General features: G+C 42.7%; 1 protein-coding gene across 1 annotated transcript in view; it reads left to right on the plus strand.

Annotated features, from left to right (window-relative positions):
• The window catches only part of EXOC6B (exocyst complex component 6B), a 1,740,488-nt gene that overhangs the window by 737,739 nt on the left and 976,398 nt on the right, over positions 1-26,351 (plus strand). The window lies entirely within an intron of this gene.

The following is a 26,351-nucleotide window of genomic DNA, read 5'->3' on the forward strand; positions in this document are numbered from 1 at the left end:
ATATCAACCTTAATGTAGAGTCCCCTGTTCCTCTGCCTTGGACCGATCATTTTTTGATACCGTTCACCTGGCTTTCTAACTCTTGTCCCCCTCCTGAAGCCTCTCTAAAGTACATGGGCAGGAAATGGTCCTCACTTCCCCTCACCGATTGGACAACGGCCCTTACTCAAGACCCCCCGAGAAAGGCCTTGAACCCTGCCTCAGCTTCTAGCAACTTTGATCATTGGATCTCCAGCACTTTAGACCAAGTCCTTCCCAAACGCCCTTGTAATCTCATCAGAAGACCTAAAGTTGCACCCTGGTACACTCCTGCTCTGAGGTTATTAAAGCTTGACTGCCGCAAACTAGAAAGAGCGTGGAGGAAGGACCATTCTCAGTCTAGGAAAGACGAATACAGGTCCGCAATGAGGCTCTATAAATCAGAGATTAAAATGGCGCAAACCTCCTTCTATGAAGGTAAAATTAGTGTTGCAGCAAATGCGCCTAGAGAAATCTTTAGGATAGCTAAGTCCCTCATTTCAGCTCCGGCTGAGCGTCCCTCTGTTGAAGGGGCACAAGACCGTTGTAATGAGCTAGCTGCCTTTTTTTCCAAGAAAATCTCGACCATATATTCATCTTTTAGTAATCCTACAGTCAATACCCCCTCCGTCCCTCCTAGGCCAGCTGACTCCTCGGCTCCCTGCAAACTGGACACAATTCCACTTCTTGATGCCGCCAGCCTGGATAGATTAATCTCAAAAGTTTCTTCTGGCTCCCCCAATGACCCGGCACCCCCCCGGATCCTTGTGAAGGCACTGGACGTTATTCGTCCTGTGATCCTGGAAGCTTTAAACACCTCCATTGTGTCCAGGTCGGTCCCACTTGCTTGGAAGTGTGCCATGGTGAGGGCGCTTCTCAAGAAACCCTCCCTGGACCAGAACAACCTGTCCAACTACCGCCCCATTTCGTTGCTTTCCTGGTTGAGTAAACTGCTGGAGAGGCACACCAACAATATCTTAACAGACTATCTGGAGTCCAACTGTCTGTTGCGTGCCTCCCAGACAGGTTTTCGCCCTCAACATGGCACAGAAACTGCCATGTTGGCGGTCACAGAGGAAGCAAGAACGACTTTGGATCGGGGAGGAAAGGTGGCCATTATCCTGTTAGACCTTAGTGCCGCGTTCGACACGGTGAACCATGCCACGCTAGTATACCGACTGGCGGGCATGGGCGTGTCGGGCGCGGCTCTGGACTGGCTCACCTCCTTTTTGAGTGAACGCTTTTTCCGGGTCTTTGAGGGTGAGACAGTCTCTCCTAAACATCCTCTCAGGTGTGGGGTCCCTCAGGGCTCCTCCCTGAGCCCGACCCTCTTTAACGCCTACATGGAACCTCTGGACAGGATAGTCCATCCCTTTGGTGTGCGTATAGTCACCTACGCGGATGATACGCAGCTGGTGGTCTCGTTAGACCACGCAGATGGATCATCCAACACCTTAGGCCCCTGTCTAGAGGCTGTTGCCAGTTGGATGCAAGCCTCCTGTCTCAAGCTTAACGGGGAGAAGACAGACATCATTCTCCTTGGAAATCCCTCCCCGTCTGCTCTTGTACCCGTCTGGCCACCATGTCTTGGCGCTCCTCCTGCGCCCAAGTCCCAGATAAAGAGCCTCGGGATTTGGCTTGACACTGTCCTTGATTTCTCTGTCCAGGCTACTAAGACTGCTGCCACTTGCTTCGGACTAATGAGGATGCTCCGGCGGGTGCTCCCTTTGCTCCCTTTCCAGGCGAGGAGGATCATGGTCCAGGCCCTCATTCTCTCTCGCCTGGATTACGGGAACGCTCTCTACCTGGGAGCACCGGCTTCGGTCCTTCAGAGGCTCCAGGTCACACAAAACAGTGCGGCCCGCCTATTGTTCAATCTGTCCCGTCGGCAGTCGGCGAGGAAGGCTCTGAGGGACCTTCATTGGCTCCCAATGGCTGCCAGAGTGCAGTTCAAAGCTCTGTGCATCATGCACAAATCCTTCCACCGTGTAGGCCCAGCGATTCTGCACCCTCTGGTTACGCCTTATGTTCCAACACGCCCCCTTCGGTCTGGTACCCTGCAGCTGGCCACCTCCTCTAAAATTAACAAAGCCAGTTGGGGTGGCCGCTCTTTTTCCCATTCGGCGACCAGACTCTGGAATGCCCTCCCCTTTGCCATCCGGGGTAACAGCAACCTCCTCTCGTTCAGAAAGGCCCTAAAAACGCATTTGTTTGCTAAATCTCTCTGATCTGCCCCGAGCCTGCGCTAAAACCATTTTATCTTCAAGCGCTGCGAGGCCCCAGGGCGGTTATGCGCTATACAGATGCAATTTTTCATTTCATTTCATTTCATCTGTGGATGCCTTTGGAACCAGTGAAGCCGGGTGCAAAGGGGTGAAGTGACGTCGGAACCTGCTGTAGACGACATTGGAAGACTTGGGAAGAAAGGCCTCCGGAAAAGTCTGTGAAGATGTCCAGTGAAATTCAAGAGTGGATTCTTGAAGAGGAGAACCTGCAATCAGAGAGGATAGAGTCTATACCACTCGGAGGTGACCAGGAGGCACAGAAGCATACGGACCACCCTTTACAGGGAGCTCGGAATAGTTGATGAGGACCTTATAGCTGCAGCTGTGTGGACCAGGCAATGCTGAGGAAGGAAGACCGGAGCCATGCACGAGCTGTCCCATGTTGCATATGGGTGTCTAGGTAGTTGGTGTCTGACGGGAGCACCAACAAGCCTTAATAGCCGCAGCTGGCGTGGGAGAGGACAAGATACAATCGTTGGGACCAGCAAGTTCCAAGGGACTCACCAAGTGCAGGAGAGTCCGAGCAGGCCCTGTGCAAGCAGGGAAGTCCACCAAAGCAGACTACCCTCAAAAGGTCCCACAGGCTGAAGGCACAGGAGTGGCAAGAGGACCTCAGGCTGCTCACCAAAGATGGAGGCCCACGGTGCAAGGTATGAAGTGAGGACGCTGATTTTCAAGGGTGAGATGCTGGAGGCTGGAGCTTCTTGTAGCCTTAAGATCTCTGGAGTGTAGAGCCAGCAAGCCTTGGCAACAGCACGTCGACTCGGTGCACAGAGGTTTGGTCCCATCTGCTCCAACAAGTGATACTGTCCTCCAGATTGCAGGGAAGACAGGTCAGGCCTCTGGAGAGCCACAGAACCACTGCCTGTGTTGCTGAGCCTCAGGAAGTCCGGAGGTCGTCGGGAGCAGCAGACCGGTCAGCTTTGTTACGGTGCCAGCAGTATTATGGGAGTGAATCCACTCAAAGGGAGATTTCTTCTGACGTCCTTGATGCCCGCAGGTCTTCTGGAGAACCTGAGCAAAGCATAGACACAGACCACACAGAAGACTTGGAAGAACAGTGAGACCAGGAGCAGCAGGAGTCTTCCTTGAATCAGTCTTGGTTCCAATCGTAGTCCAAAGAAGTCGAAGTGTCCAGATGATTGAAGAGTGTCTTTGCTTCAGAGGGGAGTCTTTTTCCACAACAAATCTGAGGACCCACCCACCGGAGAGCTATTAAATATCCCAGGAAAGAGTTGCAACGACTCGGGGATCCCTCCGGAGGAGGGGCTGGACAGAGGGGAGGATACTCCCCTGTTCTTTCTTCAGTTTCGCGCCAGAAAGGGAACTAAGGGGCCCTGAACTTGTTCAAACCAGAGTATGCAAGGAGGGCACCAAATATGCCCTTCAAAGCAGTCTGGGGGTGCTGGCAAGTGCCCTGACGCCAGCCCAATACACTAAGTCCGGTCTGGAAGGTGGTCACACCTCCCCGCGACAGGAAACCTACTGTTCTACCTTCCCCTGCTCAAGCTCAACACACAAAGGCAGAATCGTGTCTGTTGCTGTTAGCAGCACTACCTTGTTTGCAGACCCTGAAAGGCTGTTACCGGTAGTACGGGGGGGTAATCCACTAAGCACCCCAGTACATGTGATTATACTTCCAAACCTGGAATCAGTGTTGGGGTTCGATTCCAACATATTTGATACAAAACATGACCGGGTTCTGTGCAGTCACTATATAGTTAGATATCTCGTAATGACTGTTGTCCACTATATATCTGAAAAGATAGGGAGAAGATGTGGCCTAACGGCTAGAGCGGTCGACCTTAGAGATGTGGAACCGGGTTTGAGTCTCGGCAGGGACACTCAACATCCTGTGCTTCTGGGCAAATCATTTAATCTCAGCGTGCCTAACAAAATATGAACTTGTCCGTCTGTAATGCAACTGGTGCTCACGTAAAGCGCTCTGATACCTTCAGGTCTAGTTTGTGCTATATAAAACGCCCCCCCAAAAATGTATGGGTTCACTTAAAAAGCCTATAAAATCGACTCTGAAGTTTGTAGGGATATCCTGCTCATGCAGCACACCCTCATACCTATAACCTAGCACCCTGTGCTCAGGACTGAAGGGCCTTCCATAGGAGTGACTTATATGTTTTTAGTATAGTGACCGCAGATATAAGGGAACTTATATCTTTCATAAGTAGTGTTGGCACCAACTTACACAGGCTGCGCTGTCAGGCCTGTACTCACAGTTTCAGTGGTCTCTCGGGTGGCACAAAGAAACTGAGAATTTCCTATGCGGGTATTCTCAAATAGACCTGTCCGCAGACACAAACAGAAAATGGCACAAATACACGTACACGTCCTGGTTCACCCAAACAGGGTTAAAGGGGAATGCCCTTTTGATAAGTTGGTCAGGGAAATTTCGCTATGCATATTCACCAGATCCTCTCATTCCAACAGTGATTCTCTAACTATAGAAATCCAAGACCTAAATGATACTAATCGCATCAGAATGGCCTCACAGTGGTGGTTCACAAACATTCTACATCTGTCAGAGAGGCTTTACGACAGGTTGCCGTGCAGCCAAGATCTTCTGTTCAAGTTCGGAGGACAGATAATACATCGCAACCTTCCACCACTGAACCTGACAGCATGGCTACTGAATTCCTCCAATATGGACATTTTTGCATCTCTAAAGAATGTATGGACATTCTAGGAGAGGCGCGAAAAATTTCCATCAGGAGATCATATGCTTTCAAATGGAAATGGTTTTATTTATGGTGTATACAAAATGATCACAATCTGATCTTGTGCCAAGAATGTGTAATCATTCCATAACTTCTCCATTTGGGTAAATCATGGCTGAAATTTTCCTCCATTAAAGTACACCTTGCGGCCATTATGGCCTATACGAAATCTCCTTCACATACATCTTTCTTCAGAAATTCAGCGATGAAAGGTGTACCTCCACTTAGGCAGTCCTCTCCTACATGGGAACTTAATATTGTCCTTTACAAATTGATGGGCCCCCATTTGTACTTCTACAAAAAGCCTCTTTGCTACATCTCGCATGGAAAGCAGCACTTCAGCCCGTAAGGTACGTGAAATTCAAGCTCTAAGTTCTGAAGAACTGTACCCTAGTTTTAATTCCAATAGAGTGGTGATGAGAACTAATCCACATTTTGTTCCAAAGGTAGTTTCAGACTTCCACATTAATCATAATATTTCACTACCTAACTTTTTTCCTAATCCTTCCAATCCAGCCGGAAGGTTGTTTTACTCACTTGAAATTAAGAGTGCTAAAGTTCTGCTTGGATAAAACCATAGTTATAAGGATATAGGATCCCATTTTTGTTAATTATGGTCTAGTGAAAACTAGTTTTGCATCCTCTAAACAAACAGTTTCTAGATGGATAGTGTTTTATAGACTCCTTTCTCACAAACTAACTAAAAAATCCTTTCCTGCTAGACATAGAGACCATGACGCAAGGGAAAAAGCGACAACTGCAGCTCTATTAAGGAATGTTCCAGTGTCTGAAATTTGTAACGCTTCTTCATGGAAATCTGCTCGTAGCTTTACGAGGCATTATTGTCTGATTCAAATGCTAAGGCATATAGTCAAGTAGGATAAGGTTCTATGAGGAATCCTTTTGGTTAATTGTTGGAATTGCTCTTGTTTTCCAGTCTGTGCTTTCTGGGATGAGTTATCTATTCTATTCAGTGCTTATGACTATTGATGAGGATCTCCTGGAAGAGAAGGATAAATTGCTCATCTGTAATCCTAGTTCTTTTCCTGGGGAATACTCATCAAAGTCATAAGAAAATCGCCCACGTCCCCAGACTAAAACCATTGCAACTGTCAACAAATTCAATAATTAGGATTCCTAAGTTTTCTATAAAAATGACCTGTCATCTTTTCGGCATGATAGGATATAGGGGTACTGTGAGCTTCTTAAAGGCACAGTGCCAGTTTTCCTGTGTTATTCTTTGAATGGCAGCCTATTGGTTAACAATCTCTCATATTCCCTTTCCTTTTTCTTTTTTAAATAAAGGTTTTTGGAAGACTTTCTATAGTCATTTTTTAAATTAATTAGAAAGGAGATGAGTTCATACAAGTTTATTCGAACTAGTGCAGCAAAACAAGACGCGTTCAGGGCAATATGTAGTTCATGTACCAACTGTTGGAACACTGGTTTTTACCACCGTTATATTACGCCAATATGATTTTGGAAGTGCTTTTGAATATATGTTTACTAATTTGGTAAGCCCATACAGGGTGTTACCATCATATTCACTATGTTTTGTCTTCAACATGAATTAGGTATTTAACGTAGATACACTATGCCAATATGGCGTCACTGTGATTTTGATTTTGGATGTGCTTTTTAATATATGTTCACTAGCTCATACAGGGCATTATTGTCACACGAACTATGTTTTTGTTTCCAACATGATTTAATGATTTATTTACTTATTATTCATTAATTCCCATCATGGGGCTGCTTAGTACGTTTACAATATATATTGTATGATGTCAACATACTACCACTGAGCTATGATTTACTGGTCTAAGATGGCGCTGATGAAATCCATTCAAAGCAGCCATTTTTCGATATTCAAGAACCGATAAAATAGTGACCGTTTCCGACGCACCTGATACTGAGACTGATGAAGGTGACTGCCGAAACACGTCTTGTTTTGCTGCATGAGTTTGAATAAACTTGTATGAACTCACCCTGCGAGTGCATCTCCTTTCTGCTTAGGAGGCATTTGGAATACGAAGCGTGTGTATATGTATATATATATATGTGTGTGTATATGTATATATATATATATATATATATATGTGTATGTATATATATATATATATATATATATATATATATATATATATATATACACTGAAAAGAACATAGGTTTCACACACGTTATAGTTAGCTGGACATTTCACTCGTACAAAACCATTGAAATTCCCCCGTTATAGTTAATTCATCTAACTATAACTTGTGCGCCCGCAATGCACTGCTGATGACATCACATATTACATCACTCATGACCTGGTCAGTGACATCACTGATGACATCTCAAATGACATCACTCATGACATCATCCAGTGAATGTGTGTCTTTCTGAAAAATAAATGTTTTATATATGTATATCTAAAGGTCGATGGAAGAAAAAATGTGTAAATAAGTGTCTAAATGGATGGGTTTTTTGCAAAAATGATTGTATAACTGACTTAAGTGTATCTTAGTGAATACATGTATTAGCGAGTAATGTTTAAATATGTAAATATCTGTATCAGTGTCTCTCTTTGTGTATAAGTGGCTGCATGGGTTGGTGACTAGCTACATGAGTGTCTATGGGTTATTAGTAGGTTTTTACAGTATCAGTATGAGTGTCTGTATGGTTTGGTGCAGGGTATTACTTACCCCCATAGATGCGTGAATGGGTGACTCACTATTTGTATGTGTTTTGAAGACAGCATGTGTGCAGGACTGTAAGGGTGGATGAGTGTGTTAGTGAGTGAATCACTGTCTCAATAGTATCTTTATGAGTAACTACATATGTGTTAAACTAGTATATGTGAGTATTGATGTATATAAGTGAGTATATGTGAGAGCGAGAGATTGTAAGAGTTCCTGTATAAATAAGTATGTGTTTCTATAAGTGAGTGTTTAAGAGAGTAAGTATGTGTACGATTCTGTAGAAGTAAGTGTAGTGGTGGGTGTATAGGTGTATATGCAAGTAAATGGATGTTTGATAGTTTATTTGCATGTGTGTGTTTTTGTGTGAGTAACACTATATATATGCGTTTCCTGTGTAATAAGATGTATAGGTGTATGAGTACATATGATGAGGGAGTACATTTATGAGTGCCTATATAGAACTGTTAGTGAATGACTGGATGTGTATGTAGATTTTGGAATTACTGAATAGGTTGTTCTAACTGGAATTGGTATCTCCATTTTTTTGAAAATTTTAGTTTCTATTTTTGAATGTGTGTATCAAGGGTTATATTACACTGAGAGGAAGTCTGCCACTCTTTCACAAGGATGATGTCATCAGTGATGTCATTTGAGATGTCATCAGTGATGTCACGGACCATGTCATGAGTTATGTAATATGTGATGTCATCAGCAGTGCATTGCGGGCGCGCGAGTTATAGTTAGCGGAATTAACTATAACAGGGGAATTTCAATGTTTTTGTATGAGTGTAATGTCCAGCTAACTATAACGTGTGAAACCTATGGTTTTTTCAGTGAATTTCTAAGGTTTTGTAAATGTTAATTTTTAACTATGACGTGGCTGAAACCTATGGTATTTTCAGTGAATTTCAAAGGTTTTGTAAATGATAATTTTTAAATGTATTGTTATTTTTTTATACTGATTTACTACATTATTTTAAACTATTTTTAGATATTTTATTTTTTAAATTACATTACATATTTTTAATATAAATTGAAAAATTTTTTTTTTTAAATATTGCATTTGTAATATATTTTTTTTATTTAATGTTATTATTTATATATATTTTATATATAAGTTACTGGTAAGTACTGTTAAATTTACTTTTCAGGAATAGTATTGAGCTAGATTGGGGATTTAATTCCTCTTCAATCCTGAGGTCCCTTGTGAGGCAACTAGCCCACCAGGTACCTCCAGTATGCGCCAGGCAGCTTTATTGCAGGGAGGTGTTCAAAGGGCACGCCCCTATTTACAACTCTCTGCAACGCAGCCCCCGGGTGCGTTTGAAGAGGGGGAACTAATTCCCCTTGCATACTGGGGGTCCATGGGGGCCAACTAGCCCACCAGGAACCTCCAGTATGCGCCAGGTTGCTGCATTGCAAAGAGGTGTAATGAGGCCACCCTCCTTTTTACACCTCTCTGCAACGCAGCCCCCTGGCGCGTTTGCAGAGGGGGAACCAATTCCCCTTGCATACAGTATGTGTCAGGGGGCTGCGTTGCTTTGCCCTGGGGGGTGGTCCCCGGGGCAGTGTGGGGGGGAATTGGGCTCTCCCCCACACTTCTTTTTCACTATGCCCCCGGGATTTGGTCCCCCAGGGGGGTAATTTGAAAAAAAGCAGACCGGGTTTTAAAAAAAAATTTGGGGGGCCTTGGGGGACCCCCTGAGCAGGCCTAGGGGGTCAGGGTGTTTCTACCCTGCCCCCTTTTTGCATTCTACACGTTTGTTTTTCAGCTTTCTTGTGCCTCGGTCTACCAAGGCACAAGATGGCTGCCAACACTTTCTGGTTTGGAGTGTTGACAGACAGTTGACAGCCAATTAGCATTAAGCTCATGCTCGGGAAGGTACAGAGTACAGTAAGCTTACGGTATGCACCTTTAGATATACTTATGATTTTACGTATGATTTTCTCAGGAACTACTGAACGGATTTACACCATTTAACAAAAAGCGTGATCTGCGAACCGAACTCTACCTTTTTGCCAAATTTGGTGTAATTCCGTTCAGCCTTTCGGGCTGTAGCCCTGGCTAAAGGTCCTATGGAAAATTGCATGGTGAAAATACGTTTTGGGACCCTCTTTTTTTCTCGGCCACCACTTGACGAATCACCCCCAAACTTTCAGGGAAGGAGCGGAGCGGAGCAGGACATTTTCTTGGAGAAATTCGCGAAGATTCGTCCACCGGCGCCAAAGTTATTCCAAATAGAATGTTGCGGATTTCCTATGGAAACTAGGTTTTAACTATAACTACCTACTGGCGACCGCCAGTAGGTAATATATATATATATGGCTCATGTGACCAAGGCCTCTGTGTAGGCCGAAACGTTATGCTGACGAGGTGTGCCTGAAAATTAAAAAACTCACCTGTACCCTGGGTCTTCCGTTTCTTCCTTTGCTGTGGTTCCGGATGGTGGGCGTAAGCTGAGAGGAAACGAGCGGACAATATATATAGATATAGATATAGATATAGATATAGATATAGATATAGATATAGATATAGATATAGATATAGATAGATATAGATAGATAGATAGATATTACCTACTGGCGGTCGCCAGTAGGTATATTTAGTTAGGACCTAGTTACCATAGGAAATTCTGAACATTCTATTGGGAATAACTTTGGTGCCGATTGAGGGATCTGCCTGTAATTTTCCTTAGTTTCGGGGGATTCGTCAAGCAGGGGCCGAGAATAAAGGGGGGTCCCAAAACGAGTTTTCCCCATGTTCATTTCCATAGGGACCTTTAGACACGGCTACAGCCCGAACGGCTGAATGGAATTACACCAAACTTGGCAAAATTGTAGGGCCTGGTATGCAGATGTGCCTTTGCTATGTTTGGTGAAAATCCCTCCAGTAGTTCTTGAGAAAATTGAAATTTTTCAAATGGCATTTTCTATGGGACCTTTAGACACGGCTACAGCCTGAACGGCTGAACGAAATTACACCAAACTTGGCAAAATGGTAGGGACAGGTATGCAGTAGTGCCTTTTCAATATTTGGTGAAAATCCCTCCAGTAGTTGTTGAGAAAATTGAATTTGAGCAAATTATATATCTATATGCGCCCACCGTATGCGCACCGTACGCGTACCGTACGCGCGTACCCTTACGTGCGCGAGCAAGTTTCTGGCTGGCAGTCGACTGTCAACATTCCAAACTGTCCAAACCAGGAAGTGTTGGCCACCATCTTGTTTTTCAGGAGAACTGAGGCACAAGAGAGCCCAAAACAAGAGTGGAAAACACGAAAAGGGGGCAGGGTAGAGACCCCACCAACCCTCTAGCCCTTCTCAGGGGGTCCCAAAAGGACCCCCAAGGGCAAGAATAAATTTTTTTTTGCACTTGGTGGTCCTTCTGGGACCCCCTGAGAAGGGCTAGGGGGTCTCATTCCTGCCCCCTTTTTGCGTTTCCCACTCTTGTTTTGTGCTCCCTTGTGCCTCACTTCTCCTGAGAAACAAGATGGCTGCTCAGGTGGTCCCAGAAGGATAATAACATATATAAACGTTATCCGCAAATAGAATTAGCATTTACAAAACCTTTGAAATTTATTGAAAAAAAATATAGGTTTCACTCCTGATATAGTTAGGAATTAGCATTTAAAAAAACCTTGCAAATTCACTGAAAAAACCATAGGTTTCAAGCCTTATATAGTTAGGAATTAGCATTTACAAAACCTTGCAAATTCACTTAAAAAACCATATGCTTCAGGCCTTATATGGTAAGGAATTAGCATTTTAAAAACCTTGCAAATTCACTTAAAAAACCATATGTCATTTGAGATGTCATCAGTGATGTCACTGACCATGTCATGAATATGTGACATCATCAGCAGTGGATTGCGGGTGCGCGAAATATAGTTAGTACAACTAACTATATAGGAGCAATTCCAATGGTTTTTTAAATGCTAATTCCTAACTATATAAGGCCTGAAACCTATGGTTTGTTTTTTAATTGAATATATATATATATATATATATATATATATATATATATATATATATATATATATATTCATTCTACTGACGGTCAGCAGTATATAGTTAGGACCTAGTTTCCATAGGAAAAGCATTTTTTGTTTTCCCAATAACTGGCGCCAGTTGACGAATCTTCGCAAAATGTTCAACTTGTGGGGGCGCTCCTATCTTGAAAAGTTTCGGGGTGATTGCAAGCTGGGGCAGAGAAAAAAGGGGGGTCCCCAAACGTGTTGTCTCCATGTTATTTTCCATAGGAAACTTTAGACAGGGCTACAGCCCGAACTACTGAACGAAATTAAAGCAAATTTGGCAAAAAGGTAGCCCTTGTTTCAGAAAGAACTCTTTTTGTTAAATGGTGTAAATCAGTTCAGTAGTTCCTGAGAAATTTTAAAAAGAGGTTGAAAATCAATTTCCTATAGGAAACTTTAGACAAGGCTACAGCTCGAACAGCTGAACGGATTTACCCCAAATTTGGCAAAAAGGTAGCCCTTAGTTCAGAAAGAGACCTTCGTCTTAAATGGTGTAAATCCCTTCAGTAGTTGTTGAGAAAATCAAAAAATAAAAGTTTCGATATCTGGAGGCGCAGGGGATCCGCGGACCTTCCTGACCACGAGCTTTATTTTAATTGGCTGTCAACACTCCAAACCAGGAAGTGTTGGCAGCCATCTTGTGCCTTGGTAACCGAGGCACAAGAAAACAGAACAAAAAAAAGTCAGAAATTACAAAAGGTGGCAGGGTAGGAACACCCTGAACCCATAGGCCTGCTTAGGGAGGTTCCAAGGCCAAAAAAAGCAATTGTTTTTTTTTTTTTAACTGAGAGATTTGCGCACCCACCCGAGTTTCGGACGAAATGTTTTTAAAAATGAAGCGCAGGCACCTGCGCTTCGTTGAATTTAAGCCCCCGGGTGGGCCAGGTCCTGGGGGTACTCGACAATAGTGATTTTTCAATTGCACCCTTTTCTGTGGCGAGTTCACTGAAAGGCACCTCAAGGTACATGGGAGTGCCATCAGCATGTTGGGGGCAGGAGACACTAGAATAAGGAAGGAATTCACCCAAAACTTCTACAGAGAAGTTAAAGAGAATTGGTGCAAGAATGGACCTCTGATGTGCAACGCATGAGATGGGAAGGGAACAAAAAAGCAGTGGTCAATTTAATCTTTGCAGGCCTGTTTTGTTCTCTTCCTTCCTCCCCCTCTCTCCTCTGTTTTTTTTTTCTCTCGTCTTTATTAATCTAATTTCTCCCTATCTGCGTCTATTCTCAGTCTTCTTGGCTTTTCTCATTCATCTTTTCTTTTGCCCTCCCCTGCCCCTCCTTTCCTCTTCACCTCCTTGTGTCTGAAGGTATGACACTCTCTCACTCTTTCCCATCCATTCCTTCCTGCTCTACCCCTCAACATCAACCCACCCTTCCCGTCTCATCACCTGACCCATCCCCTTCTCGCCGATGTTTTTATTGCCACAAATTAAGAAACATAATCAATATTTAGAGAAATCTGGGGACCGATTTATACCATTTGCATGCGCTTGTTGGGTGGATGTTTAGCCGCTATTTCAACATGTCTGCAGCTCCATGGTTCACTCTGATTGATGGAGAAAATATGAGACAGCGGATTGGACAGGAAGTGATGGGGAAGGAAATATCTTTTTTGTAAATAAAACTTCGATTCGTTTTATGACTGATGCATGGAATAATGATCAATGCTTCCCCTACATTGATAAGCTACCGGACCGCCAATCACGAAATGAGGTTTTGAGGGTAAGAATTGGGGTAAACCCTTGTTATATGAACAATCCGGTAAAGCGTGCCATGTTTAACAAGACGGGAAGCTGCACTTGCTCTCTGGGGACCAAATGTGATATGCTGCATATTTTATTCGATTGTCTGAAGCTCTTGGACTTACGTATTATGTTTTTAAAACCAATATTTATGAAATATGAGATTAAAACAAGGATCCAGGCTGTGACACTGATGACTGAAATGGCCCATTTGGATATTGCCGTGGCTATGGGGAAATATATGCAAAAAGTGAAGGCATTTTTATATCTTTTTACCGAGTTTTAATAAATAGCTATCCGTAATTTAGGCAATAAAGTTTTTAGATGAAACATGTTTTTAGGATGTATTTATTTGTGCTAATGAAATGTTTTAAAATTAATTTTTATTGACATGTATTGTTTGTGGACCAAAGGTCCGAATAAACGTGAAATAAACTGAAAACTGACAGGAGGTGCTAATGGTGGGGCGGTCCCTATGGAAACCAGAGGGGGCGGGTTGAAATGGCACGTGACCGATGCTTTCCTATCTTTAGTGGGCTGGTAGCTGACTATGCCCCAGGCCGACCATGCATTAGGAGTCATTGCACTGAAAGGCCGTTTACTCTGCACAGTCAATAGTGTCATAATTTCAGGGGAAACAGCCTACTTAACTCTTCCCTGCCTTATCTACACGTAGTGTATCATGACACGTGGCTGACCCTTCACTAGCTCTGTCGTACTTTTTAATACCAGGACCTGGCGTGCTGCAGGAAATGCAGTTTTCATACCGGTGGCCTGCCCCTCTGAAGCACCTGTTAGATATGACATGTGAATGAGTCTCTCCAGCTCACATTCACCACACCAACTTAATCGCCCCAGGTGCCCAGTCCTGCCCGCTGATCCCCGGTGCCCAGTCCTGCCCGCTGGTCCCCGGTGCCCAGTCCTGCCCGCTGGTCCCCGGTGCCCAGTCCTGCCCGCTGGTCCCCGGTGCCCAGTCCTGCCCGCTGGTCCCCGGTGCCCAGTCCTGCCCGCTGGTCCCAGGTGCCCAGTCCTGTCCGCTGGTCCCTGGTGCCCAGTCCTTTCCGCTGGATGGGAGGTGAGTTGAGTGACAAGTGCCCCATGCCGTCCTGCACAGCACTGCTCTCCCACTACCGCCCCGCAGCCCTGCGGGATGTTTAAATGCTGTATGAGGAATTTCACGGGCCCGTAGCCTGGACACTGCGTGCTCTTGTCTGTGGGCTCAGCAGATAAAGCCCCCATTAATAAGCACCAGGGCGTCGTCAGAGCGCAGTGCATCAGTGCACAGCAACACTGTTACTTTTATGTGGGCATAATGAAGTTTTCGAACCCAAATTGCTGTGATAGGTGTAGATTTCACGAAGTGTCGACTTGTTAATAAAGGTGCACAAGTGTACAATGTATTATTTCGGAGGAGTAACATTGTGAACATTGTATGTGTAATAGGCCCTTGAAAAGCGGAGAGCTTTGGAGCCTGGTGGGTCGCTCTAACAAAATGGAGAACAGTTGCTACGTTATTATTTTACGCCACTATCGGTCTAGGAGACTGCTTGCTGACTGCCACTGCCACAAGATGTCCTTGCTTGTCTTGTATGGGATAAGGACTTCAAGTCCCAGCACTACCGCTGCGGCGTCTTCCACCCACGCCAGCAGCAAGCGCCAAGCGGAGAGCAGCTTCTGTCCCGCGGAACGTGTGCGGGCGTGCGCCGGGTGAAGCCTGGGCCAAAGGCCGGCCCTCTAAGGGTGAAGGAGGCTGGGCTGGGCCAACCCCCTTGGCTATTGTATCTCCAAAACATCTAGCAATAACCGGGTATGATAAAATACGTTTTAATTTATGCTGTTGTATTACCCATTACCAACTGACTTCCTTCGTGCTTATGTTGGATTTTGCTAAACCCGGGCGTGAATTGGATAAGAAGATAATTGATTCTTGAATTGCAGTGTATTGTATTGAATGCTAACAGACTTTGGGTGGTCACATTCAGTAGATTGTACTAACGAGGCATTAGAAACAATCTAATAGACTAGTGCCATAGAGAATTTGAGCGCAACAGGTTATTTTATTAGCAGGTAACCAGTTGCGCATCAAGTCGGATTGAATTGTGATTGCCGTATAAGCCGCGGTTTTCTTTTCCTTTTGTGGATTTGGCTTAATTTTAGTGGAGGAATTAGGCCTAATTAATAATACCATAGGGTTGGTTGAGAAGATATATTTTAGTATAATAAAGTGGTACATAATTAATATCTAATTATGAGCAAATGAAAGGGTGCAGCAGAGACACTTGACGGTTTTATAATAAGAGCAGAATCACTCCTAAGCCACGAAATAGAACTGCCGAGAGAAGATTATCTTTAGATCCATCTAAACTACCAACATATAAGGAATCTGGCCCACAAACTTCACCTGCTTTAATACAATCAATCTTGAGCAATTGTATTGTATCCCCTTCTCCTGCTTCGGGTTGCCCTGTTATAGATCTTATATCAAGCCTAAATGGTTCCCCTGATGTGGATGAACCAACGACACCAGTAATAGCAACAAGGCTTCGAGCCTTAAAGCAGGCGGGAACAACAAAAGAAAGACCAAAGAACATAACGCGGAGAAAAAGGCATGTTGATAAAAATGGGGGAACAGGGAGGACAAACAAAGGGGATATTAAAGAGTCAGAATATAGGAAGATCTTAAGTAGGTCCCTTGGCACACAAACCGAGGCAGATAATCCATCTTGTCCTAACAAAGCTGATGGTATGATTGAGACAATAGAGCAAACTGTGGCAGATATTTTTAAAACTACTTTAGAGTCCGTCCAGACCCAAATAAATGTTTGGGTACTAAAATGAGGGACATAGACTGCAAAATCGATCACTTAAATCAGACCATAGCTCAATTAGGCACCATGATTAGAAATGGGATAGAATTATTGACGAAGGGGCAAAACTACTATCTGAGTATAGGACCATATACCATGAAAACAAGGAAGTTAGACATGATGGAAAAACGTAAGTTCAATTGAGAATAGAACCATCAAATAGTGCTGTTATTGTGAAAGAAGGAGTTGAAGCAGTAGGAGATAGGGAGGCTCATAGTAAGACCAACTCCAGAGTAGAGAAGAGAATAGATCCAACCGAGAAGAGAATAGATCACTTCGAAAATAAAACCTCCAGGGTGTTAGTGTTTAGTCCAAAAGGGACTGACCTAATCCCCAATTCTGAAGTTCTAAATTTACCTCCAGCCACATGTCCTTACATTCTAATACTAGCCGGTGTACCATTCTTGAGGAGGGGGCAAACTGAAACCTAGCATAATCTTAGAAATAAAGCCATGGATTGGCTCCTAAAGTTTAAAAGGTTTAGCCCCCATAAAATGAACGAAATCTTAATGGTGCGCAGAGTAGGGTGGGTGGGTGATTCCACAAAAGATATACAAGGTGATTGTATAGTCATACATTTTAGGCGTCCTCATATAGTTCGCAATCTATTGAGAGCACATGAGGAGACACTGATGGAGAACACTAACATCCATGCTCTGCCTCTGGGGTACTTTTATAGATCTGGCGGAGTGGAAACAACCCACAATCACAACAACATTTCTTTCCCTCATACTTCCAACAGCTTCCAAGAATTATCATCTTTGGAGGCTGTTGATTGACAACAACCGCTAGTAGTTTTTGGAGCTGAATCGTTGGTGATACCTATAGAAAGGGAGGAGGAGGGTGAAAAGAATGTTTCCATCATTGTACCCCATGTCAGATTACTAACAGTAAATGAGGAAGATGTCGGTGGGAATGGTCTACTGCCCCAAATCTTAACACCAAGCGAGGCTGGGGAGTCTGCATTGACAAAGGAGACCTTGAATATAAGCCATACTCTGGTAGATGAGCCCATGACAGTAAAAAATGTTAGCAATTCACTAGAATTGAAATTGATTACATTGAATATAGCGGGACTCGGAAAAAATGTCAGCGACCCCGAGTGGAATGAGTATATTGAAACAAGTGATATTTGCACCCTACAGGAAACTTGGGCGATAAAGACTCCACATAGAGTGGGGTATGGAAGATTTCATAAAGACGCAGTACCATCACTAAGAGAAAGGCCCTCGGGGGGACTTGTAATATGGGTGAAAGTAATACTCGAGTTCAGAGTCATACAATTATGTACAAATTCAATGGATATACTTGGAATAAAAATAACAACAAAGGAAGGGTGTTACTTCTATTTAACGTCTATATTAGACCAGGCCCACCATCTAAAGAGTCATTGATAGTAGAACAGATTGACTCAATCCTAAATTCATTAGAAGCAAAGACAAGTATAATAATAGGTGATGACTTGAGTTGTAACTATGAACTTATTATAGGGCTTGAAGATATTTTTGAAGACGAAGAGAGTGCTAATAATATTCATACATTACACAACATTAATCCAGTTCTGTGTACGGCGCTAGCGCTTCAGATCATGAGATTGACAGCTACCCATGGGTTGAGAGCCTGCAACGGCCGTTTTCCATCAGACATATTAAAGGCCCCCACTTTTTGCAGGAATAACTCTGAGCAAAATCGACTATGTAATGGTTTCCCTTGATATTTGGTCTTATATAGTAGACTTAAAGATCCATGCCCAGAATAGAGAGTGACCATCATCCGTTCCAATTGTCACTTTATAATAGATTATTTCCCAGTGCAACTATGAATAATGAAGTAGTCCATGTTAGGTTTGATGATGTTTTAGCCAGTAATAATCGTCGCTCCCTAAAATAGGCTTACGTGTTGGAACATGGCGAAGTACTAGCAAAAATCTACAGCACACTTGCTGATACTTTTTGTAGATATTTGACTATACCACTCGAAGAATGTATATTCATAGACTTACATAAGGATTTTTTTAAATCATTAGTCTCGCTGGTTACAAAAATGCCCAAAAAATCTAACAAAGATTTAAAACTTATGTTGAGCGGGAAACCCTGGTATGGACTGTCATAATGGAAAGGTCAAATTACTTCAAGCCATAAAAAACAATAATATGGTCGAAATGAAAGATGCTAGACTGGAATATAGGAAAATACAAGAGGAGGAGGCCAAAATATGGTGGGGCGAAGAGAACTGGTCAGAACTGCTAACTGCTGCTAAGAATAAGGACCAAGTGGGCTTCTGGAGATTAGTGGCTAAAGGGAATAAATAAGGATGAGCTATTGTCACACCCTAGTGAAGTCAAACTTCAGTTTGATCTAAATGAAACTATATTGGCTATCAATGCAGTTAAAAATGGGAAGGCACCTGGACTGGATAAAATTCCGGGCGAGCTATATGAGCACGAAATTAGTGTTCTAGCAGCAGGCGTGGATTTTCCGGAAACATGGAGGGGGGCGGAAATCGTATTAATTTTTAAAAAGGGCAATAGGAGCGATCCAGCCAACTATCGCCCAATTAGTTTAATGGACATTTTACAAAAAATTTACGCAAGGCATATTTTAAATCGCATGAACACATGGATCGTGGAAAATGCTGTCCTCACCAAGTTTCAGGCAGGTTTCAGACCCAAAATAAGTACCATAGACCAGGTTTTTAGATTTTGTTGTTTATGTTGGACGTATGTAAACATAAGAAAGGGGCAGCTATATGTTGCTTTTATAGATCTCAGAGCTGCATTTGATCTCATCTCCGTAAATTGTTATGGGAGTCATTAAATTGTCAAGGGCTGCCAGCTAGCCTTTTGTAACAGATCATGAGGCTGCATGAAAATAATTATGATAAGGTTAGGTGGGGCCCAAGGGATGAATTGACAAGCCCGATCTCTATAAAGAGGGGGGTTCGCCAAGGATGCGTATTGGCACCCACATTATTTTCCATGTTTGTTAATGACATCCCATCGTATTTGGAGGGCTGTAAAAACGATACACCGAAACTGAGGGGAGAAAGAGTACCAGCCCTCCTCTTCGCAGATGACACCATATTATTATCTCAAACGCCCAGATGACTACAATGTTTACTAAATTCATTCCAAACCTATTGCAACGAAAGGGGCCTTGAAATTAATACCAACAAAACGAAATACATGGCCGTAAATTCCCACAAAACATTTAGGGGAAATTTGTCTTTATTTATTTATTTTTTCAAAATTTTTGAAAACCTTTATTGTGCATCGTATGAATACAATTACGGGCCTACAACCATCCTGGCCGGCCTCGAAATCAATTTGTAGCACGTTCGTCAACCAGAGAGCACCTCAGTAGTTCACCATTACAACATACTGCATATATTACAAAAAGCACTTCGAATAGACGTGACCACTGATTTAAAGGATCAGATAAGGTTAATTTTAAAATATATAATAAAAAGGATCAGATGTCATACAATCAACCTAAGGGCACAGAGTGGGCAATGCACGCGTCAGGATGTCCACAGAGCTAATAATCATTATCGGAGTGCCGGTGCTACAGTACACATATCAGGATAAAGGAATATCTAATCACATTTCGCACCAGTCATCGCCCACCCCATGAACGCAAGACCACCTTAATAAAGATAGCAATATCCCAGAGTACACATACGACAAGAGGCGCAATACTTGACCTCCATACTGACCCAAGAGAAGAAAGAAAAGATAAAGGAAACAAAGAAATAGATAAGTGAGGGAAAAAGGACCCAGAGAAACTAAGGACAAAACAAAAAAGAGGACCCTCCCCCTACCCCCCACCCTGCACCCCTGCAGAGGCTATGGCTTACCCCCCCCAGCAGCGTGCCTGTCGCCCGTAAAAAGAGTACCCGAAATATAGTTACAGAAAGGAGAAAGAAAGAACCATGTAGACAGAAAAGTAACCCAGTGTACTAGTCAAAGGAAAGAAAAGAGAAAAGAAGGAACAAAAAGGCCATAGAAATGAAAAAGCGGACAAGACCCCCCACCCTGCACCCCTGCAGATGGCTACAGCCTAACCCCTAGCAGCGTGCCTGTCGCCCCAAAAATAAAAAGAAACCCCTCCCAAAGATAGGAAAATCCCCCCCCGCCCAGCCCGGAGGCCAGTAAGGAAAGAAAGCGGAGGAGGGCCATTCTAATTGGCCCCCGGCCCCCCCGCGCACTATGAACGTCCTAAAAGCAGAGCCAAATCGTGGAAGATAAACTCAAAACAGTATACAGACAGGTTATGCGAGTCCTGGGCACTAGCATGAGCTCCGTAAACAACACGTTTCTACCAGCCAATTATCAGTCCTGGTGCAGCACACAGTTTTCAACCCTGTCCCCTTCTATCCGGCCCTTCCTTATGTGTCAGCTGAGCGAGCAATATTTCTATAACATACATTTAAGCCCAACCGCCCGGGCAAAAAAAGTCGCTCCATCCCCCCCTCATTTGCAAACAATCGAGAACCAACCGTCCATGTCCTGCAAGGATCGAGCCATGCCATTGTTGTCCCTTCATAACTCCTGCGGTCCAAGTGTAGACTACAAAGTATCGAAGAAAGAAACACTGTAACAGGCCGTATCAGTCGCGATATTAGGAGCTGTGTGGTGATAGTCGGGAAATTTGTCTTTAAACGGCCAAAAGTTGGAACACGTACAGAATTTTACATACTTGGGTGTTTCATTGGATTCAAAATTATCATGGGAAACCCAAATAGAAAAAAAGCAAAATGATTTTAATTCAGAATATTTTACCAATTACGAAAAGACATGGGAACAGTCATAGTAAAGCTGTTTCCGGCACTCCAGGTTTTTAAGTTCAAAGCCCAGTCTGCAGCATTATACTGAGCAGAAATATGGGGCACCTCGAGTAAAAAGGCCTTTGCGACTAGTGAAAATAAATTTTATAGAGCACTTCTAAGACTGCCCACAAATACACCATTAATACCAATTATGCTTGATCTGAATATGAAACGTATGGATCATTATACTATCTTGAGACAACTGTCATTGTGGGTAAGACTCTAGTCTACACCAGAGTTGTTAGATTTTAAAGATGGTCCACAAGAAATAATAGAATTGGATCGGAACAATAACAACATATGTTTAAAACACGTTCGTACATGGTTAAACAGGATTGGTCTATCGCAGTTTTGGGATGAGCCATCGACACGAACCTAAAACTCAAAAAGGGTATTGAAATCTTCCTTTTTGGGCATACATTGAACACAGCGTGTTAAATTAACGAGTGGGTGGAACCTTGACAAGTAAGTTCCTCTCGTTCAAAGATAGTGCTCTTTTTGAGCAGTTTCTGGATGAGGTACAGCCACCTTTGGCCAAAACACTATATATGAAATATAGGTACGGAATTTTGAAAACAAATGTGACTGTAGCCAGGTGGACAAGCAACCATATTGAAAAGACTAATGATTTATGTACCATATGCTCATGTAAAACAAGAAAAGACGAGTCGCACATACTTTTCTTTTGCCCAGCTTATGATGTAGCCAGAAAAAGATGGATCAAACCTCTCTGTCTAAACCTATGAGTGCGATCATATAAACATAGTAGATTTTTGCTAGTAATACATTTTGTACGTGCTAAAGTGGGCCTGAAACTTTAGAGAAATTATGTATTATGAATTAATACTGGAAGTAATTTTTAATAAAAGGATGTTGCTAATCGTGTTTAGAATTATGATGTGTACATATATTCTTTTAAAATGTTAGCAATATTGGAAAATTTTGACTGAATATGAACTCAAGCCTCGAATTCCATGGGTATTTTATTTTTATGACTTTTTCATTCATTTAAATTAAAGTTTTAAATGTAACAATTTCCTATCCGTATCTGTGTTATCTTGTAAAAACAATTTGTCAGTCCCTTGTATGGACCCTGTAATAATACTGAGTTTATGTTTTATGTACCTTTTATGGTTCTAATGTACCAAAATAAAGATTATGAAATGAAAATAGACGGTTGATGACGCAGTCATCAGGGGTGGTTAACTAAGCCAAAGTGGCTGAATGCAGAGTGGAAGGAAGAACATGGCTGAGCTGTGAAAAGTAACAGCGAGGACGCACTGTCCACCAAGCACAGCTGAAAATATAGTGGTGCACAAGTGAACGCCAGTGGCACAGTCGCAGTAGGTAGGAGAACCAGAATCTAGATGCTGTAAAGAACGGTTTTGGTGACACAAGGTACATTTTGTCAGGCTCCAAGTTACGATGGGGAATTTAACTGGTAAGGGAATGTGGCTTATGTACCAGGGTCAACACTTAAGATGCTGACATGACTCAATGGTAAATGCACTCGCTGCAGAGATTTGTATGTTTGGTGCAGTTTGAAGGTCCAATATTGGCTGCTGCTAACTAAGTCTTTTTATCCATCTGAGGTCAATAAAGTGTGCTGCTGTTTTCAGTTGATAGATAATGCAGCCTTTTATTCAGATGCCGAGAGGCAATGGAGTTTGCCTATGTGCTATATCATGGTTTGTACAAGGTAAGCGGATTTGGAGGGTACATTTCAGAGAATTAAAAAGATATTCCCAACAACCCACACACACACTGTGTAAAGACCACACACCTGTGGTGAGTTGCCTTGTATTAAACACGCCTCAAATGAATCTGTCTCGTGGCACTGTAGTTGTGGTGAAAAGGGCTGTATTTATAGCACAGGAGCCAGAGGTCATCTGTGACAGTGTAAACTTTAATTTTATTTGATGTGGATGGAAACAGGACTCTTGGAAACCCACTTGGAGTACCCATCCATCCATTTCAGTTGCCAGGGTGTAGTTATGGTTAGGTTAGAGTATCCATAGGAAGAGAGCCTTTTCTTTTGCACTGTTTGACAAATCTTCACAGAAACTTTCCAAAGTTCATCCACCTCAGCTCCTTTCTGGAAAGTTTTGAGGTGATCCATCAAGTGGGAGGTCGAGAAAAAGGCAACGTCCCAAAACAACATTTTCCCATGACATTTTCCATTGGAATTTTGTGAAGCTATATAGGAAAAAATGTCAGAACAGATTTACACCGTATTTGACAGTAATCTAGATCTTGACTCAGAAGCTGTGCCTTTTTGGATTTTGTGTAAATCTATTCATCAAGTTTTATGGACTAGCTTGTCAATTGTATGAGAAACACTAAAGAGAGGTTTGGCTCCGCCCACATGTTGGGAGACAGGAGTACTTGTTCTGATTGGGCAGAAGTTGTGTGCTTCCACAAGAAAAGTGTTTGGCCTCCCCACAGCTGTGATCTTTTTGTTTATTTATCCACCTGCCTGTGCATGAACTTTCAGGGGCCCACACAACATTTCAATGCTATTAAAGTGTCTAAGATAACTAGATAATTTACTGTTTTTTTCTCTGACCTCAGGAGGGCAGACATTGATCTACATGGATGTTTACGTGTGGATTGTCACTGCAACTGTCCCTTGACCTTTTAATCCACACCAATACAATTCTACCCTTCTATGCATCCACACAAATACATATTTTTTCACGTGCTTTTTAGTCGTAATGTTTCACATTATCATTCAATATTCCTTTAAAGGCAGACCTACTGGCATTGGCAATGCTTGTTGGGAAATTAAAGGTCAAAATATAGTGATATTTGAATGGGTTGATATAGTGGTACACTTGCGGTATCGCAAATTAAAAATAAATCACTCAGATTGGCTGAGAGGACATTTTTCCCATCAGTCCGTTTGGTCCTCGAGTCCGAGCAATCTGATTGGTTGGCTGCAACATCAACAGAAATGTTACGGCCACCATTTCAGGACTCCAAAACTAGGTTGCTGTGTCCTGAGTTAAAAAAAAACAAAAAAGAATACATATATATTCATTGAAAAAAAACATAGATTTCAGGCACGTTGTAGTTAGAAATTAGCATTTAAAAAACCTTAGAAATTCACTGACAAAAACGTAGGTTTCAGGGACGTTATAGTTAGTTGGATATTTCATTCGTACAAAACCATAGAAATTCCCCCGTTATAGTTAGTTCAGCTAACTATAACTTTCACCCCCCGCAATGCACTGCTGATGACATCACATATTACATCATTCATGACATGGTCAGTGATATCACTGATGACATCTCAAATGACATCACTGATGACATCATCTAGTAACTGTGTGTTTCTGTAAAGTTTCAATATGTTTTACATATATTCCAAGGTGTATTGAAGAATGAGTGGCTGTATAAGTGTCTGGAGGAAGGATTTAGTAGGTCCGTGGCTGACTGTATAAGTGAGTGATTAAATGTGTCTTACTGAATGCATGGGTTAGTGACTAAACTGTCTGAATGTGTGTATCAGTATGTCTGTTGTTGTATAAGCTGCTGCATGTGTTGGTCAGTAGCTACATGAGTATCTATATGGGTTATTGATTGGTTGCCTGAGTATTTGTATGGAAGACTGAGTGTGTGTGTGTGGGAGGTATGTGACTCAGCGCATAGATGTGTGAGAGGTTGATTCCCTGGGTGTGTGGGTTCAGGAGTGCATTTGGATACAGCTGTATGGGCGGGTGAGTGTGTGTATGGGTGTGTTGGTGAGAGATTGGATGTCTCAGTGGTGCAGGTGCAAGTAACTACATATGTAAAAGGCACTGTATGTAAGAACTGGAGTAAATAAATGACTATACGTGAGAGTCAGTGATTGTTAGAGTGGCTGTATGGATGAGTGTGTACTTGTATCAGTGATTGTGTAAGAGGGTAAGTATGTGTTAGTATATGTTTGAATAAGTGAGGTGGTGTGTGTATAACTCTATAGGTGAGGAAATGGGAGTGTGATTGATTCTATGCATGACTGACTAGGTGTGTGAGCAACTCCATGGATAAGTGGCAGTGTGTGATTGTCTGTATAGGTGTATGAGTGCATATGATAGTGTTGTATTGATGAGTGACTGTATGTATGAGGGATTGTATGGGTGAATGAGTGGATGTGTGTGTAGACCTAGGAATCTGTGAGTGCATATGTAGTAACTGGTATTGGTGTGTCAATGGTTTCGAAAATAGTAGTCTGTATTTTACAGTGGGTGTATCCAAGATTATATTAGAGTGTGAGGAGGTGCATGACATTTTGACGTGGATGATATTTAAACATATTTAAACTTTACGGAAACACACAGTTACTGGATGATGTCATCAGTGATGTCATAGGTGATGTCACTGGCCATGTCATGAAGGATGTAATATGTGACGTCCCAGCACATAACGCAGGAGTCGGTAGATAGCCGTATCTCGAACATTCCAAATGAAGGTCGACAGCGCCAGGCATTCGTGCCCAGATTACCTTAACGGCTGTGCAAGGGGCCTTGTAAAAAAATAAAATATATATATATATATATATATATATATGTATTACCTACTGGCGGTCGCCAGTAGGTATATATAGTTAGGATTTTTTTGAATAGGGATTTCTGAAAATTCTATGTTGAATAACTTTGGCGTTGATGGACGGAATTGGCTGAAATTTTCAGGAAAATGGCACATTTTGTTTCTGAGTGTCCCCTGAAAGTTTGGGGGGGGGTTTCGTCAAGCGGGGGCCGAGAAAAAAGGGGGGTCCCAAAACGTGTTTTTAACATTGAGTTTTCCATAGGGCGGTTGGACTCACTTTTAGCTCGAACGGCTGAATGGATTTCCACAAAACTTGGCAAAATTGTAGGGACTGGTAGCCCGATGTGCCTTTGCTATGTCTCAAGATATATGCCCCAGTGGTTTTTACGAAAATTAACTTTGAAAAATATATATTGGGCTACATTGGGCTATATATATGTTAGAGCCCAAATGTAGCCCAATGTAGCCCAATGTAGCCCAAAGATGGCCACCAGAGACAAAAAAAAACAAATGTAGCCCAAATATCAGCCAGATGTAGCCCAACTATAGCCCAGTGACAGAATGTCCCAGAGTGTTCTAAAGAACAACTAGAGCGCTAACAGTCTTACTTATGACAAAAGTATGGCA

Source organism: Lissotriton vulgaris, chromosome 3_1 (genome assembly GCF_964263255.1).
Source record: "Lissotriton vulgaris chromosome 3_1, aLisVul1.2, whole genome shotgun sequence".
Classification (NCBI taxonomy): domain Eukaryota; kingdom Metazoa; phylum Chordata; class Amphibia; order Caudata; family Salamandridae; genus Lissotriton; species Lissotriton vulgaris.